Consider the following 10,422-nt stretch of genomic DNA (forward strand, 5'->3'; position numbering starts at 1 on the left):
CATCCCCTAGGCGGTGCCAGGCTCCCCGGTGCACTTGGCACTTCTCCGGGTTTCAAGAGATGCACTGGGTGCAGAAGGTCCCAGCCTCCGCGGTGATTCGCCCTGGAGACCGCGACATCATACTGACATTGAAATCTGAAGTTGGGTAGTGCCTTTCCTTTTCTTAGGTGCCACGGGGACAGGGGGTGGGTATTTGCTTTGTATTTCAGGGTCCCGGGCCACCCCTCCCCCGGATTGCATGTACTTTAAAATGGAGTCTAAATAAGGTTCTAAAGTAATCTAACATCGTGAACATTCCCCTGATTGATTTTCTAGAGTGCTTCAGAGACTTGGGGAGCTCTGGATGAATGTGGACCGGGATAAAATTGCATCGAGACCTGAGCATCTGCCGGGGGTGGGGGTTGTGATCGCAGGATCTGGGGGCTGTGGAGTGATTTGAAATTGTCAACAATGTATCATGGCTCTCAGTATCTCAGGAGTTTTGTGTCCCCTTTAATTACTGTGACATTCACATAACATTAAATTGTCGTTATAGGGCTAGGGAATGTAGCTCAATAGAGTGCTTGCTTAGCACTCAGGAAGCCCGGGGTTGGATCATCAGTACCAAGAATGCCTGTGGGTAATCCTGTCACTAGGAGTCCAAGGTTATCCTTAGCTACATAGCTAAGGGATACGTTAGACCTTGCCTTAAAAAAAATAAAAATAAAAAAGGCCAGGCAGTGGGAGCGCACAACTTTAATCCCAGCACCTTTGGAGGCAGAGGCAGGTGGGTCTCTGAGTTCAAGGCCAGCCTGGTCTACAGAGCAAGTTACAGGATAGCCAGGGCTACACGGAGAAACCCTGTCTCTAAAAACAAAACAAAACCCAAAAAAAGTGTTCATTTTAATTCAAGGTATTTAGTGAATTCAGTGTATGGTTGCAAAACAGTCCATCACTCAAAAAACAAAAGGCAGTTGTACACATTGAGACGTTTCTTTCCAACCCCTCTCCTCGGCCCTGTTAGCCACCAGACTACTTCTGTCTCTCTCGGTGTATTGATTTTTTTTTTTTTTTAAACACAATTGAGAATGCCAGTTCTACCTGGCAGACAGCATAGAATCGTGGAAATCTGAAACCTTGCTCTTCTGCCTGTCTGTCACCGTTCCTAACCCTTTCTGGGCCTCAGTTTCCTCATTTTCGAAAGGACAGTGTGACAGCCCTCAGGGGAACACAGAGAAATGAGGGTGCAGGGCCGTGCCGGACGCTGAGCAAATGGTCACTGTTTTCCTTCCTCGCCTTCTCTGCTTGAGGTTTGGGTTTCATTTTGTTCTGTTTGGCGTTGAAATGATAGACTACAGAACTCTTCACAAGTCTGCTGCCCTCTCCCACCCTCCCGTCATCCTTCTCTAGTCCAGCACAGGTGGCTCTTACCAGTGGCCGCACAGTGCCACCTGGAAGTTGTGCCCAGAGGTTCTGGCCCTGGGGCATGCTCACCACACTCGAGCCCAACTGTGCTTTGATAGCGGCTGCTCCAGTGAACAGGACTCACACCTGACACAAAGGGCGCTGTCTCAGTCTGTGCAGGCTGCTAGGACGATCCCCTAGAGACAGGCCACTTCTAATGATAGAAATGTGTTTTCACTGTTCCGGAGGCTGGGCAGCCCAAGAGGAAGACCTTAGTAGGCTTCTTGTCTGGCGAGGACTTGCGTTCTAGTTTATAAGTAGCGCCTTATATAGTGTCCCCTATGATATCTACCTGGCAGACAGCACAGAATCAGGGAACCAAGGTCTGAAATTTCCCTCTTCTTGTATGGGGACATCATCTCATCCATGAGACCTGGGTCCCTATGACCTGATCACCGCCCAAAGGCTCCACCTCTTAATCCGTCAGCTTAGGGGTTCCAGTTTCAGCACAGCAACTTTGAGGGGACAAAGCCACTCAGACTACAGAGCAGATGCAGAGCGTAAGCAATAAAACAACAACAAGGCCCAAAGCCCTGGCAGTTATCTGCTCTTGCGGTGCAGCTTCGCCAGGTCTGATCTGGGCTGCACATTTAGCATTTAACATCTTACAGTTCTGGGCAATGCTTTCCCTGTTGGACTTTATAAAAGGTTTAGTTACATATTCATTTTTTAGTGGCAGGTACTTTAAAAATTAAGTACTTGTTTTCTTTAAAAAATGTTTAGACTTTGTAGAAAAAAATATAAAATACAAAAAAAAGAAGAAGAAAAGGCATGTGTAGCATGAATCTTAAAGAGTCTTGTTAATGAAATCAAACCTAAGGCCAGTTCATGGTACGAATTCTCGGAAAAGCTACTTGCCTGTGGCCTATTGGGGCCATACTCAGACCTGAGCTACCCTCAGCCTGTTGTGGTGAAGCATGCTGGTTGGATTTGCTGAAGGAGGCAGAGGCAGGAGGATCCCGAGTTTGAGGCCCGCCTAGGAGGCTTGCTAAGGAGAAGCTTCGGCTGGGGTCCAACCACAAACGGTATCAGGAAGAGGCTGCTGCTCTGAGTTGCTGCTTCTTCTCATCGTGTTGGTGACTGCGGTGATGCTGCTACCTGGGACGAAGAGTTTACCATTGCTTGTTCAGAGAATTGCCAAGACCATCATGTTACAAGAAAGCATCAGCAAAGGTCAGTTTGGAAAAGTTTGGCAAGACAAATGGTGGGTGTTAGTTATTTAGCTGCGCTGTGTTCTTACCCTGCAAGGAAGTGTCACGAAACACGACAGAATCTGCTTATAAGAGTTTATTAGAGATAAAGGGACAGAGTGCGCAGGCCTGTGGGAGAGACACGTGCGTGGAGAAGAAGAGAAGAGAGAGAGAGGAGAGAGAGCCGGGAATATGGCGCTCCGCTTTAAAAACCGGCTGGGGGCGTGGCCAGGTCACATCACTACTCCACGCGTGTGTGCAGATCACATGGTCACGTTGCGCGCTTATGTAGCCATGTAACGTCACGGATTCTGGTCACGCGAGATGCCTTGGCCGGAACTTGCTAGGCGGAGGTGTCCGGCCTGACCAGAATTGGCTAGGCGGAAGTGTCCGCCTGGTAAATGCGACCGTGGGGGGGTGGGTGTGTTGTAAACCCTTCAGTGGGGAGAAATTACTATGAAGATTTTCTCTTCTAGGGAAGAACATTGGTGGTTCCAAGAGACAGACAGACATCAGACTGTGATTGCTCCAAACCACAGAGGAGGCACAAAAAAAAAAAAAAAAAAAGAAAAGAAAAGAAAAGAAAAAGAAAAAGAAAGAAAAAGAGAATATAGATATGAGGTAGATCATTGACTTTACTCTGAGAAAAAAGATAAAGAAATAATAGGATAAATGGGTAGATCACTGAGTCTACTCTAAAAAGAAAAAGGGGAAAATATAAAAATGACAAAAGGTAGATTATTGAATCTATTATGATAAGAAAAAAGAGAGAATATGGATATGATAAGATAAAAAGGGAGATTATGGAATCTACTTTTAAAAAGGAATTACTTGTTTTAAATAGGATAAGTAATGAAATTTTTTGTCTGATTTTATCAAATGTTACTGGACTGGACATTGTTATATATTGCAGTTTTTTGTCTGAATCTGTCAAATGTTAATGGACTAGACATCGTTAATGTAATCTTGACTGTGTATATTGTATATACTTATTGGATATAATTTTTCTTGTATTAGTTATAAGCTTTTTTAAATCTTAGACAAAAAAGGGGAAATGTGGTGGTATTATGTTTCCCCAAAATATTGTGCACTCCAATAAACTTATCTGGGGTCAGAGAACAGGACACCCACAATATTAAACATACAGGATAGGCAGTGGTAGCACACGCCTTTAATCCTAGTATTCCAGAGGCAGAAATCCCTCTGGATCTCTGTGAGTTCAAGGCCACATTGGAAACAGCCAGGCGTGGTGACTCACGCCTTTAATCCCAGGAAGTGATGGCAGAAAGCAGAAAGATATATAAGGCCTGAAGACCAGAAACTAGAAGCTTTTTGCTGGTTAAGCTTTCAGGCTTTCGAGCAGCAGTTCAGCTGAGATTCATTCTGGATGAGGACAGAAGCTTCCAGTCTGAGGAAACAGGATCAGCTCAGGAACAGTCGAGGTGAGGAGGCTGTGGCTTGTTCTGCTTCTGTTTCCACGAGTCCTCAGACTGAAGCCTCTGAGTCCTGAGGGTCTCAGCTGAACCGCTTTAGCTGCTAGCTCTTACCTCTACCAAGTCCTCAGTCTAAAGACAGTGAGTTCTGTCTCCTCACGCCTTATGTACCTTTTCTGCCTGCCATCTTACTTCCTGGGATTAAAGGCGTGAGTGCTTCCCAGGCAAAGATATGAGATCTCAAGTCCTGGGATTAAAGGTGTGTGCTACCACTGCCTGGCTCTGTTCCCAGTGTGGCCTTTGTGGGAGCCCGTTCTCGGGTTCCTCGTGGCTTTACCCAGCAGGTCCGCATAGAGGATCATCAGGACCACGGGCCTGAGTGCAAGTGTCTGAGATGGTCCGCACTTGGCTGTGCTGGGGGAGGAGGTCTTTTGCTCCACCCCTTGGCGTCTCTATAAAAAACCCTGGGGCAGAGACAGTCAGGGGCCGTTGGAAAAGGTTCCAGGCCTTCTTGAGGTTATCTTTTATTTACTGTTTATCTCCGCAAGATTCTCTGCTATAAATCCTTCTATCTAATATTTCCTGCTGCTCACACTCAAGAAAACTCTGGGGAGCTGTGGGGTTGGTGGGTAAACGCCCCACAGGCCTTGAACTCACAGAGATCCAGATGGAAACTCGGTCTCCCAAGTGATAGGATTAAGGGTATGTGCCACCACTGTCTGGCCTCTATGTCTAATCTAGTGGCTGGCTCTGTCCTCTGATCCCCGATATGTTTTATTGGGGTGCACAATACATCACCACAGTTTACTTTCTTAAAACCAATTGAGAACGTCCCAGACGCTTGTACTTATGTGGTTTATGGCGATCCATACTTTCCCTATGTGCTACCCAGCTTTCTGGGACTGTGAGAAAATGCCTGTGATATTTGACTTCAATTTTATTTAGGTTCATGATTTCTGAAGTTTGAATCCATAGTCACTTGTCCTTGAGTATGGTGATATTTCATTTGTGCTGAAATGTGATTTTATTTGTATGTTAATAAATAAAGTTGCCTGGTCAGAGCTAATAGCAAGCCATAGCAGAAGCTGGGTGGTGGAGGCGGTGGCGGCGAGGCGGCGGCGGCGGCGGCGGCGGCAGCGCATGCCCTTAATCTAATCACATGGCAGGCAGAGTCTGTGTGTTCAAGGACACAGCCAGCTTGGAGACACAAGCCTTTAATCTCAATACCAACCATAGAGACCTGGAGGTCTATATAGACAGGCAGTGACGAGGAGGTCATGTGGTTGGGTTTACAACCAATGAGAAGGCAGAACAGAAAGTCAATAAAAAGACAGACACACAGGAAGTAGATCTCTTTCGGAGGGGAAGGACGGCAGCAGCAGTGAGGGGTAAGAAGGTGGTTTTAGTCTCAGCTCTTAGCTACTGCTCTGACCTCTGGGACTTTTAACTCTGCATTTGTGTTTCTTATTTAATAAGACCGATACATCTACACTTGAGCCTACAGTGAGACAGAACATGGTGGCCAAGACATGTGACAGAGGAAATCTGTGCCAGTCATGGTGGCCTGGCATCAAAGAGAAGGAGGGGTGGACATTCCAGTGTCCCCCTCCGGAGCATGGCTTCAGGGACCAGACTTCCTGTCATGAGACCTCGCTTCTACTCAGAACACTTTGACACCAAATGTGGGGGGTGGGGTTCCACACTAACAGCCAATTATCTGACCATCTAGACACCAACGCTTGTGACATTCTACACTTGAATTTGATTCTCACACTAGGTCCCTGAAGTTAGGGCGGACCCCACAAATTTAGGGCTTGATCCCCTGAGACCTACCCACTCCTTCAGAGACAATTTCAAGTCTCTGATATTTTCACCTCTTGGGTACAAATTAGGGGTTCCCCCTGGCCCCTTAGGGTTTGAAAACTGGTAGCAACAGCTCGTGGGACATGGAGGAAACACTACATTGCTTCTCAGCTTACTACAAAGAGGATGGTAACAAGGGACAGAGAGGAACAAGCCGGTGAGGGTGGGCAGAGAGCTAGCCCTGCCATGGTCCTGAGCCCAAGGGCCTCTGTCCCTGTGCCATCCTCTTGACACAATGCATTGCATGCATTCACCAGCTTTGAAGCTCTCTAGATTGAGCAGTTTAAGGATTTTTTTTCTCCTAGTGTTAAGGATTGAATGACCTCTCTGTGTCCTACCCAGCCACTAGTTTAGGGCTTCTGGAGGCAGATTAGGTTTTCGTGGAGGCTTCATCCCATAGGCCTCTTGATTAACCCCATCTCCAGCTCCTTCCTCTCTCTAGATGGGCCCGGGCTGAAAGTCCTAACTCCTAACCATAATGCAATCAGACTGCAGCATCTCTCCGCATGGATGCGGCATCCATAGCTTCTGCTTCAAGTTACTCTTTCCGTTCCTGCCCTGACTTCCCTCGATGATGAACCCTTTCTCTCCCTAAGCTGCTTTTCTTCAGGGTGTTTGATCACGACAACAGAAAGGAAACTGAACCCCTCATTTATACAAAACCGAGATCTCACCAGTGTGAAGGATGCAGATAATCAAGATACACAGGCAGCGTCAGCGAAGATCTGGGACATCAGCGCGGTGGCTCCCAGCTCTGCCTCCCCATATTAGACATCTGTTCTCCAGCACAAAGGGAGAGAGGAAGTAGCTAATGAGTGTTGCCGGTTACCTCACACAGTGAGGAACATTTAGGTGGCAAAGCATCTCTACATGACTGCACTGAGGGTTGCATCGCCACTGCAATCATCCTTGGGCACAAATCTATAGACCCCAGGAGTGCTTATCACCAGCAGTTCCAAGCCAGAGCCTTCATGCTGAAGGAATTCTGTCAAGAAGGGCCTCTCCCCCACCTCTGCCAATATCCAGCAACCGTAAGACTTACAAGGGGTTGACCCTACTGTGCCATAAGTCATCGGCTTTTATTCTTTCTTTCCCCATTTTCCAAGGCAGCTAGTTCCATTTTAATATAGCTTTGAGTCTAGAAGTTCAGATGAAACTCTCACTATAACTAAGGGGCTTTACAGTCTCAACTATGAGGCAGGGTTGTTTACGGCAGCCAGCTTCTCCCACAGACAACAATGATCAACTCTGGACAAAACATCTCAAAACCAAAAAATTTCAAACAGCCTACAGCAACCCCAAACAGGCAGAAACAGAGTATCCGACTTCAGAGGAAGGGAAATGAATTTTCAGGGTCCTCTTTGCAGTTCTCCCCAGGGATCAGATTGTCTGTGACAGCTTGTGAGTGGGGGAACTAACACTTGTCACAGCCATGTTGGCCCTAGGTCCCACAGATGTAGCTGGAGGCTGCCAGAGTGTCTGGACAATTAGAGAGGCAGGGCTGAAAAGAAGGTGGCCACAGAAGGAAGACACCTGCCTCAAACATGCACATAATTCTCCCTCCCATCCATGGCCGTCCCCACATGTATCACTGTATGACAGACAGGGTAACGGTAAGAGAGAGGACTCATCGGGAAGACGTAGCTGTACTATTGGCACGTGGAAACGTGGACCAAACAGGAAAGTGTCTGCGTGTGTGAAAACAAAACTTTGCACTAAAGAAGGAAGTAGAAAAAGATACAACAGAAGTTAGAAAGTTTAGCAGTCCTCTCAGGAGTTTCTGAAAAACATACTCTCTCTCTCTTACTCTCTGTCTGTCTCCCCGCTTCCCCCCTTCTCTCTCTCTCTCTCTCTCTCTCACACACACACACACACACACACACACACACACACACACACACATACACAGACATAGTTTGGTTTTTGGGTTTTTGTTGTTGTTGTTGGTTTTTCAAGACAGGGTTTCTCTGCATAGTTTTGGTGCCTGTCCTGGATCTCACTCTGTAGCCCAGGCTGGCCTCGAACTCACAGAGATCCACCTGGCTCTGCTTCCTGAGTGCTGGGATTAAAGGTGTGTGCCACTGCCACTCGGCTGACATAGATTTTTAATAGAGAAAATACCATGCATATACATTGGAAAAAATGTAAATCCTTTATCTATAAATTCAGTTATATCCATTGTAGTCCCAATTTAAATTGTTGGTAGAAATTGCTAAGTTGATTACAAATTTTTAACAGGCCCTAGGTGTGGTGGCACATACCTTAAGTCCCAGCCCATAGGAGGCGGAAGTCAATGAATCTGTAAGTTTAAGACCAGCCTGGTTTAGCTAGCTACTTTCAGGCCAGCTAGGGCTACCTAGTGAGACCCTATCTCAAAAAATAAAATAAAATTTTAACGAGAACATGAAGCATCTCAATGGTGAAAATAGTTGTGCAATAGTTAGAAGGCTCTCAAGCGTGACTGAAAGATGTCCGGAAGGCTGTGGTAATCAAGGACAGGAAGTATAAGGCAAATAAGAGAATAGAGAACTCATGGAGAGATGGCTAGTTGCTTTTTGACAAAGAGGGATATTTAATAAAGAAAAGGAAGTTGGTTTTTTTGTTTTTTGTTTAGATTTGACTGTCTTTTGTGTGTATTAGTGCTTTGCCTGCAGTGCCTGTGGAGGCCAGAAGAGGGCGTCAGATCCCCTGGGAGTGGAGCTACAGGGAGTTGTGAGCTGCCACGGGGTGCTGGTGCTGAGAACTGAACCCAGGTCTTCTGGAAGAGCAGCCACTGCTTGTAACCGCTGAGCCATCTCTGCAGTCCCAAGGAAGTCCTAACAAATGGTACTGAAATGATTGGATAAATGTATAAGGAAGATGAATTTTGTCCCCTATCTCATAAATCCAAATGTAAATGTTGACGTTATACCTAGAAGAAAGTCCCATGGCCTTGTGTGCACACAGATGTGTGTATATGCATTGCACACACATACAAACAAAAATGAAGATAAAACCTTTTCCATTGAGTATCCTTATGAGATATTGATATTGCCCTGAACTCCCAAAGCCTTTGTCCCACAGGAGTTCTTTTGCCCTTCTCTTCACGCCCCCCCCACGTCCTTTTCTTCTCCCCTCCTCCCCTCCCTTCTCCTCCTCCCCTCCAACCATGTGTGGCCTCCAAGCATAACATGTGCCTATACGTAACAAAGCCTTCCTTTCCGTCCGTGACTCTCCTTATCATTGGCAGGTTGCTCTCTGACTTAAGACTCTGATATGAAAGGGATGAAAAACATGAACGTATCTCAAAAGTATCAGAGTTAAGGACAGTAGATTTACAAAAACTAATATCTACAGATGGGGCATGGAGCATGTGCTTAGTTTATGCAAGGCCCGGGGTTTGATCCTCAGCACAAATAACTCAACAACCCCATTTACATGGCGTTTGACATTAGACACAATCATGTGAAAGACCTGGAGACAGCGATCCTTGGAGAGATTGACTGCAAGGGATACCCAGAACTTTGTGGGTGATAGAATTGTGGTATGTTGGGCTGGAGAGATGGCTCAGAGGTTAAGAGCACTGGCTGCTCTTCCAGAGGTCTTGAGTTCAATTCCCAGCAACCACATGGTGGCTTACAACCATCAATAGTGAGATCTGGTGCCCTCTTCTGACACACAGGCACACTGTATACAAAATAAACAAATCAATAAATTAAAAAAAGAAAGGATATAGTTTTTTTAAAAAAAGGAATTGTGGTTATGTCTTGTCAAGATATAGGATACAAGGTCATATATACCCATTCAAATTCACTGCACTATATACCTAAAGTCTGTGTGTTTTGCTGCATATAAAATGTAATATATATTTATATATAATTTATATACATATTTTGTATAATGTATAATTTATAGATAGTTTTAAATTGCTGTTTAAAATGAACACAGAAAACAAAATAAAATACACATTCCTGGGCCCCTCCCCATTGTAAATATGTGGTATCTTAAACTGACCAATAAAAATTCTAAGTGCTTATTTAATCTTTTATTTGTTTATCTTTTGTTTAGCCCCCATGCAATCTAAGATGAAAGAGTCTTTGTCAATTTAGGAATCTGGGAAATGTTATTTCATTCATTTATTTATTGTCGTCCGTCCCCCCCCCCCACAGGGTTTCTCTGTATAGTTTTGGTGCCTGTCCTGGATCTCATTCTGTAGACCAGGCTGGCCTCGAACTCACAGAGATCCGCCTGGCTCTGCCTCCTGAGTGCTGGGATTAAAGACATGCACCACCACCACCTGGCTTCATTTATTTTTATGTGTGTGTGTGTGTGTGTGTGTGTGTGTGTGTGTGTGTGTGTGTGTGTTTCTCATGTTTCTCTTTAATCCATCCAGAATGCTCTTGGAGGGGAAAACATCTGCTTTCAATCACACACACACACACACACACACACACACACACACACACACACACACACACACTTTCTGTTTTCTTTCAGTTCCCCCTGGGCCCCTT

The sequence above is a fragment of the Peromyscus maniculatus genome, chromosome 11 (assembly GCF_049852395.1).
Source record: "Peromyscus maniculatus bairdii isolate BWxNUB_F1_BW_parent chromosome 11, HU_Pman_BW_mat_3.1, whole genome shotgun sequence".
Taxonomy (NCBI): Eukaryota; Metazoa; Chordata; class Mammalia; order Rodentia; family Cricetidae; genus Peromyscus; species Peromyscus maniculatus.